Here is a 7,989-nt window from a genome sequence, read left to right as displayed (position 1 = left end):
AAAAATATATTTAGTTTTCAAATCAAAACTACCATATATTCCCATATCAGAATTAAGTTCAGAACAACTAAAGGAATGAGGTGTCTCCACTGGCAATGACAATTTTCTATTGTTATTACAATCTGAAAGCAAGAACATATATACAAACAGGTCATGTATATATATTCGGAGGAAGGTTTACACACAAGCAAAAGGGCTTTATAGTTTATACTATATTTGAACATTGTGGACTATACCGAGGTGAATGATAAGTTTTTTTCGATGAAACTGGAGGGGGGCACCCCTACAAAAATTTATTAAAACTGAAAACAGTACAGTACAAAACAGAATAAAACTAGACTAAACTAAACTAAAGAACAGGGCTCAAGAAACAAAGAAAGCGGAGAAAAAATTAAGCAAAGTCAAGAAGATTACAACAGATTTTGGATCCATAAATCAAATGTGACTGAAACTTTACCCTTGACTCTTAGGGAGAGTAATGACAACTCCTTTTTGAATGTTTCTTTGGCTGCTTGAACACTTGGTTGGACATTCTTGAAGATGAAGTCGTTTCTCACTGTCCAAATTGCCCAGCACATTAGTATTGCCACCATCATGTAGAAAACTAGATGGGTTTGAGTTTTAAGCTGTGTAACACAATCTGAGATGTTCAGTCCCATCTGAAATGAAATGCCCAGCAGGTTCCAGCAATCTTTTGCAAAAGGACATTCAATGAAAAGATGTTCACAGGTTTCCTCCATTGACAACTGACATAGATCATAGTGGTAAGAGTCTAATTGCATATTTTTCCTCTTTAGAATGTTCTTTGTGCTTAGTCTGTCTTTTAGTAATAGCCAAAAAAACACCTTATGTTTTGGCTGGCAAAAACTTTTCCAAAGCCAACTGTAAATCTGGGGAACATTTGTTTGACCCATCAGTGATCTGTAGGCTTTTGATGCTGAATATTCCCCCCAATTGTATGACCATTTATCATGTTGATCTGTTAAGGGAAAGTGTTCAATAAAGGAATGTACTAACTGAAACTGTTGGAAAGCTTCAGTAGATAGAGGAAGACTGTAAATCTCTTGCAATTGCTGATGTGCATAATTATTTGTAATTGACACATTGTTGTTCAAGGCAAAAGAATAGAGCTCAGGGTAATCTTCTTTCAGAGGTTGCTGTAACCATTTTTCATGCCGGAAAAGGCATGTATCTCCATTTTGTACTTGAACAGTGGAGAAGGATTTGAAAGTCTCTAGTAACTTCAGTATGTCTCTCCACCAAAATGACCCTCTTCTTGTTGAATTATTTGGAAGCTTTCCATTGCTATAATGTTTTTCCCAAATCAAAGAAACCCATGGTATATCCTTTTTATTGTAGAACTTGTCCAAGTTTTTCATTAGAAGTGCCTCATTTTGCTTTTCTAGATTTATTATCCCTAGTCCACCATCTTCTTTGGGCACAGAGACCATTTCCCAAGCTGCTTTTGGTGGTTTTCTTGAGTTAATATCAGCCCCCCTCCATAGACAATGTTTTCTGAATTTATCAATCTGTTTGATAACTCCCTTAGGTAATGACAGAGCACACATGTGAAATGTAGGCAGGGCAGAAAGAACAACATTTGTTAACTCAAGTTTTCCTGCCTGAGATAGGAATGAAGATGTGCAGACCAATCTTCTCTCACACTTGGTTACAAGGGGCAGGAAGTCTTCAACTTTTGGTTTGGTGATCCCAAGAGGGAGTCCAAGGTAGGTGAAAGGAAATGTCCCTTTTGAGCATCCAAATGTATTGGCCAGGTGATTAAACTTCTCAGGAGGGATGTTGATTGGAAGCATCATGGACTTGTTGTAGTTGACTTTTAAACCAATAGATTCAGAGAAGGATTGAAGCACTGACTTTAGAAAATGAAGTTGTCTAGCATCCCCTTCCATCACAATGTGGGTATCATCGGCATACTGGATTACAGGAAAGTCAGGGGTAGCATTTGATGGGATTGGGAGACTGAGGAGCCCAATGTCCTTGGCTTTGTTAAGGAGAGATTGGAGCAGGTCAGCAGCTAGAACAAACAAAAGTGGTGAAAGAGGGTCACCTTGTCTAACACCTCTTCTGCAGTGAATTATTTTACCTGGAACACCATTCAAAAGAGCTTTTGAAGTACCAGAGGACTAAATGTTGGTGATCCAGGAAATCCAGGTTGCCCCAGAACCTTTGGCTTATAGTAACTTTATGATGGCTTGGTGCTCTATTTTGTCAAATGCTTTTTCAAAGTCAAGCTTGAGGATGATGACTTCCTTTTTAGAATGGTGACAGAGGTGCAGGTATTCAAAAGACCAGGCAAGGCAATCCTAGATTGTTCTGGTTGTGATGAATCCATATTGATTTTTGTGGATCAGAGAAATGATGACCATTTGTAGTCTATTAGCCAACAATTTTGTAATAATTTTCATTGAGCAATTAAGAAGTGAGATGGGTCTGAAATCAGAAATACATGAGGGGCTTGCAGTTTTAGGGACCAGATCAATGAAAGAGGAGTTGATACTTTGGAGGCAAGTATTGTTGTTTTGGAAAGCCCAGCACAGATCATAGAAGTCTTGTTTAATAGTTGGCCAGCATTTTTTGATGAATTCATTTGAAAATCCATCAGGTCCAGGGGCTTTGTCATTGGGCAGCTTCTTTATAATTTCATCAATTTCTTGAGTAGAGAAGGGGTGTTCAAGAGACTCTAAATCTTGGACCTGATGGATGGGAGAAGGAAGATAAAAAAAGATTTCACTGAATTCAGTTTGTCCCAACCTCTGTTTGAAGGCTTCCCAAATAATTTTCTCCTTATCAGCATGTTCAGTTTTAAAATTCCCAAAATCATCCTGTAGCTTTGTAATCAGGTTGCTTCTGTGTCTAATGGTAGCATTAGCATGGAAAAATTTTGTGCCAGCATCACCTAGGGTCACCCATTTGATGCTTCCTCTTTGTTTCCAGTATATCCTTTGTTGCTCTAGCAAAGAAAGCATTTTCTCTATGAGAATATATCTGAAGTTCCACTCTTCTAGACTGAGATCTCTGTATTCTTCAATTACATCTAGCCATTGCAAGGTTTGGGAGATGTTAGCAATGGAGGATTTCAGATTAGAAATTTTTGAACTCCAAGTTCTTAGAGCACTTCTCAAGGACTTAAACTTTTTGGTAATGCTTCTAGCTTTATCAGGCAAGGCAATGGTGTTGTTCCAGCTTTCTAACCGTATTTCATTGAAGCCTTGTCTTTGAAGCCAATAATTTTCAAATCTGAAGATATGAACTTTGGGGATAGCTGTAGAGATGGTAATGACCATGGGCTTGTGATCAGATATTTCCATCACCAAAACTTTGCAGGTGGTGTTGGGGAAAGAAAGGGTCCAGGAAGCATTTGTGAAGACCCAATCAAGCTTTTCAAGGAGTGGAGGGGATTGCATGTTAGACCATGTGTATTTTTTCCCTTGAAGTGGAATCTCAATTAGGCCCAATAAACTGATGGTGCTATTGAAAAGGAACATATCAGCAATTTCTGTCCCTGGTCTGTTTCTGTTTTTTGGCACTCTGTAAAGGTTGAAATCTTCGAGAAGCATCCAATCTTCCTCTTGTATTAAGTCCATCCAGGGACTTTAGCCAATCTGTGAATTCTCTCTTTCCCTCAGTTGTGCATGGACCATATACATTCATTAAATTCTAGGTTGAATCATCCTGTTTTGAAAGAAATTGAACTGCCATGGCAAAGGTGTTGGAAAATTTCAGAGTTCCTTCAAACAAGGATGACTTCCAAGCAACTAGTAAACCACCTGAGGCACCTTCAGAAGGGACAAACAGGAAGCTATCAAAACTGACTGGTAGAATTTTCCTGATGAAATCTGAATCAAAGTAGTCCTTTTTGGTTTCCTGAAAACAAACCACCTCACAGCTGGCCTCTACCACTTTATTTCTAACAGAATCCCATTTTCTAGTGGCATTCAAGCCCCTCACATTCCAGCACAACACATTCCAGGATTTATATAAATTGGCACTCATAATTAAACAATAAGATAACTGGTAATCCCTTAAACTTCATAGGGTTCAACTTAGTGACCACTGACTGACATGTCTGCCCTGTTTCAAACATCTTACAGGTCTCTTGCCTAATACAGACTACTGATAAAAGAAACTGAGATTGACTGTGATCTACCATCCTACAGATGATGCTATAGGGGAGATCAGATAAAACAAAATCTGTTATGAACATCTTCATCATTTCTTCCTTCAGGCTTCATCTTCAGAATCATGGTGATCCTGATGCTTCTCCAACAAATGGAGAAGAGCTTGAGTTCCTTCTTCTGCAACCTGTTCTTCTCCAGGGATGTTGCTGGATTCACCATCTTTAGGCTGGTTTCTAACAATTCTTGCTCTGGCTACTGGATGAGTCTTCTTTCTCTTTGTCTGTAAAATTTCATCATTGATTTCAGAGTGATCAAGGTTGCAGAATTCAATGGCTAGCTTTTTGATGACTTCATTTTTAATAATTGGACCATTACCTGGAAATGGACATCCAACGGAGCCTATTCCACCCGATCGGCCTATAGAATACAATTCTGCGGTTCCTACAGAGCATTTCGGAGTGATCTCATATGGAAAGCAGTCACTGAAAACAAGTGCAAAGTATTCGTCTGGACCATGGCGCGAGAGAAAATCCTCACTGCGGATAATCTACAAAAGAGAGGTTGGCCACACCAAGACCGATGCGCCCTATGCAGCCGCCCGTTGGAAACGTGCCTCCACTTAGCCTTGCTTTGTCCGTTCACCAGAGCAGTATGGAATCTCATTCTACATTGGGAACACTTCGATGCGAGCATAATCCTCCCGGCCGAAGATCCAACCCATTTGATCTCGTGGTGGGAAGAGGTCCAATCCAAGATAACCAAGGACGACAGAAAGTGCTTCAACGGCTTGGTAATCTACACCGTCTGGAACATTTGGAAAGAGAGAAATAGAAAAATATTCACAAACACCCACGAAACGGCAATATAGGTGGCCTCAAGAACGAAAGAGGACATCCTTCAGAAGAAGATGGCTCATTCTTGGGGAGAGTAATCGTCCTAGACGACTGTACAAATTTTTCACCTCTTTACCCCCTTGTCCTGCTCGGGGATCTCTACAGCTCTTGTATATAAACTCTCTTTCCTATCTTAATGGAAAGGCAGAGCTCTTGCCATTGTGTTTCAAAAAAAAAAAAATTGGAGGGTTCGGTTCACAAGCTAGACACTTTTTGTTTGAGCAGCCTTTAGATTTAAACCCTCTATTGACAGATTTTAATCTGGTACTTCTTACCTCAGTCTCAACCATTGCTGCGCTCTTTATACCAGCTCTCTTTTTTTATGTAGGAGAGGTAGAGTCCACCATTTCCACTGTCTGTTCCTCCTGCTTTCCTTTTTCCAGATTCTGGTCTTCATCATCTTCTGCTGCCAGACAAGAGAAATTATTTTGAGGGCAAGAGCTAGGAATTGGGAATTGTATGCTGCCATTGTCGTTCTGTAACAGTTGTGGTATTTTACTGGATAGCAGATTTTTTGTCCATTGAAAGTTGTCAGGTGAGAGCAATAGGACAGTAAAAATTTTTGCCCAGGTGCTTTGAATTTGTACTTGTATGGCAGAGTTTTTATCTGAAGAGAAGAACTTTGCCCATAGTCTGGTTGCCTCTGAAGTCTTGGCCCTGTTCCAGACAGAGTTAAGCTCATCCATTCTAACCAGAGCCATCCCAACCTGCATCTTGTTGTTTTGTTGATTGAGTGGGTCTTGCTGAGCCTGTTGGTTGTTGTCTTCTAACATGGCCTGAAAGACAGCTGCTTTATTAGGTATGTTCCCCACCGGTGCATTCTGCTCAATCTGTTCATTCTGTTCAACTTCCACTGCAATCATCTGTTGGTTCAGATTCTGATCAATCAGTTCCACTTCCACTGCAATATCCTGCTGGTTTTGAATCATCTGATCACCTAGGTTCAGTCCTTGCTCTTGATCAGGAAAGTTCTCATCCTCTGATCCCATCAACTGGTCTAGTGGAATCTCCTCTTCTAGATAGTTAACGGGAGACATAGGTGGGGCTTGTATGTTGTTCAGAGGCTCCTGTATATTCAGAGGCTCCTACTGCAAGTCATCAGCTGCCTGCATGTCTTCTTCAACAGGGTTCAAAAGAATCACTTCATTTTCCTGTTGTAGCAGGTGTTGAGCCATCACTTCATTTGATTCAATGAAGTTATCTCCTTGGACTAGCACCACAGGGTTTATAATTACTGGGTGCAGGTCTTCATCCAGCGCGCGGTGGTTGGTTCAGATCTATATGCTCTTCTGGTTCATGTACCGGGACTTCATTCAGGTCCATTTGCATTGGCGGCTCCTGCATTTGCTGGTTTTGAGCCTGTAAATCAGCTGGCCAAGGGTTCCAGGCGCCTTGGTTCTGACCTTGGTTTTGTTCTGCATTCTGACCATTGATAGGCTGACCTAAGCCAAAAAAATCATATGGTGGACCAAACTCAAGGTCAACGTTCTCAGGAATAGGATCTTCTTCTGGAGGACCCTCATCTTGTGGCTTATGCTTTAACACCTCACACTGTATTGTCCATTACTCGCCATCCACATTGTGAGGGTCTTCATAAACTATAAAATGTGGAACCTTTTCAACATCCTTAACTTTAGCCCTCACAAGCAGCCTAGTCAGTAATCTATCATCTGCCTCCCACAAAAACACCTTAGCAAAAGTACCAAGAGCATTCTGGATATGCCTTTCAGACCAGTAATCGTTAGGGAAACCCAATAAAAGAAGCCAACAGTCATGGTTGAACTGAGCCCTACGCCAATTCCTACCCTCATCGTGCTCATGGTTTCCAATATCGGCCGAAATCTCCTGATATTTCCGATATATCCTCTTTATCCATAGGTGCCGATAAGGAAATATCTATCTTTTTCATACAAATTTTGTTTAAATTTATTTAAATTTACTTAAATTCAAATTAAGTTTTATTTGAATTTGGTCCGATATTTCCGATATATCCTGTTTATCCTCTTTATCTGTGACCCCCGATAAATTTTAGTTTCCAAAAATGAAAACCTTGATCGTGCTTACAGAAGGTAACGTTGACATTATCATAAACATGTGGGCTTTCTTGCACCAGTGTGTCGCGGTCATAAGCATGAGTGAAGCGCACAAGGGCTTGACCCAGATGTGTTGGCTGGATATCTTCATAAGCAACACGCTTTTCTAATCGAAGGAAATCTCTGATCACTCCCCTTATAGCACCAAAGTGAAGAGCGTTACCAGGTAGGGGATCGAAGGTGACGATTGCAAGATCTTCATTCTTTGCCGGAGGCCTTGCCGGGGCAACAGCATGAACCATGAACACGCGATTTGGAATGTCTTCATGTTGCATCTGTTCTGGGATGAATGGCTCGGGATCAGCACGTTGGAATGCCATGTCCGTGTGCGAAGGATTGGTTTGGGTAGTGGAAGATGAAACAAGGTGAGTCCCAGCAGTGCGGTTTTCTTCACTGTCAACTATTGCCGCGCTAGGAGGTGGGCAGCAAGAAGAAGGAGAGGCGAGCAGCTTCCAGCTAGCTGTGCTGGGTGCCTCAAATATGTGCTGTTTGTTTGCATTTTGGTCCTTTTTAGTGGAATTGGGCCGCAGCTGCCAGGGGACATGGATTGATTGAGGCACAATTTCCTTTGCGGCTCAAGTAGAACGAGCCATGTCTCTGAACGAATTAAAGACGGGTGGTTCGGAGGTGGAGGGCTGAGCACTAGCCTCGATGGAAAACATCCCAGGATTAGAGGCCAGAACCGCTTTGCCTTTGATTCTTGCAGGATCTTTTCTAGTTTCAAAATCCTCAGAGTAAATACACCAGGCGGCCACATGACCCAATTTCCGGCACGCGCGGCATCTGATAGGGTAGCGACAGTTGACTCTCCAATGACCATTAGAGAGACAACGACTGCAGACTATTGTCGGAGACCTGTCTACC

The sequence above is a fragment of the Miscanthus floridulus genome, chromosome 3, assembly GCF_019320115.1.
Source record: "Miscanthus floridulus cultivar M001 chromosome 3, ASM1932011v1, whole genome shotgun sequence".
In the NCBI taxonomy this organism is placed as follows: Eukaryota; Viridiplantae; Streptophyta; class Magnoliopsida; order Poales; family Poaceae; genus Miscanthus; species Miscanthus floridulus.
Note: the sequence above shows the minus strand (reverse complement) of the source record.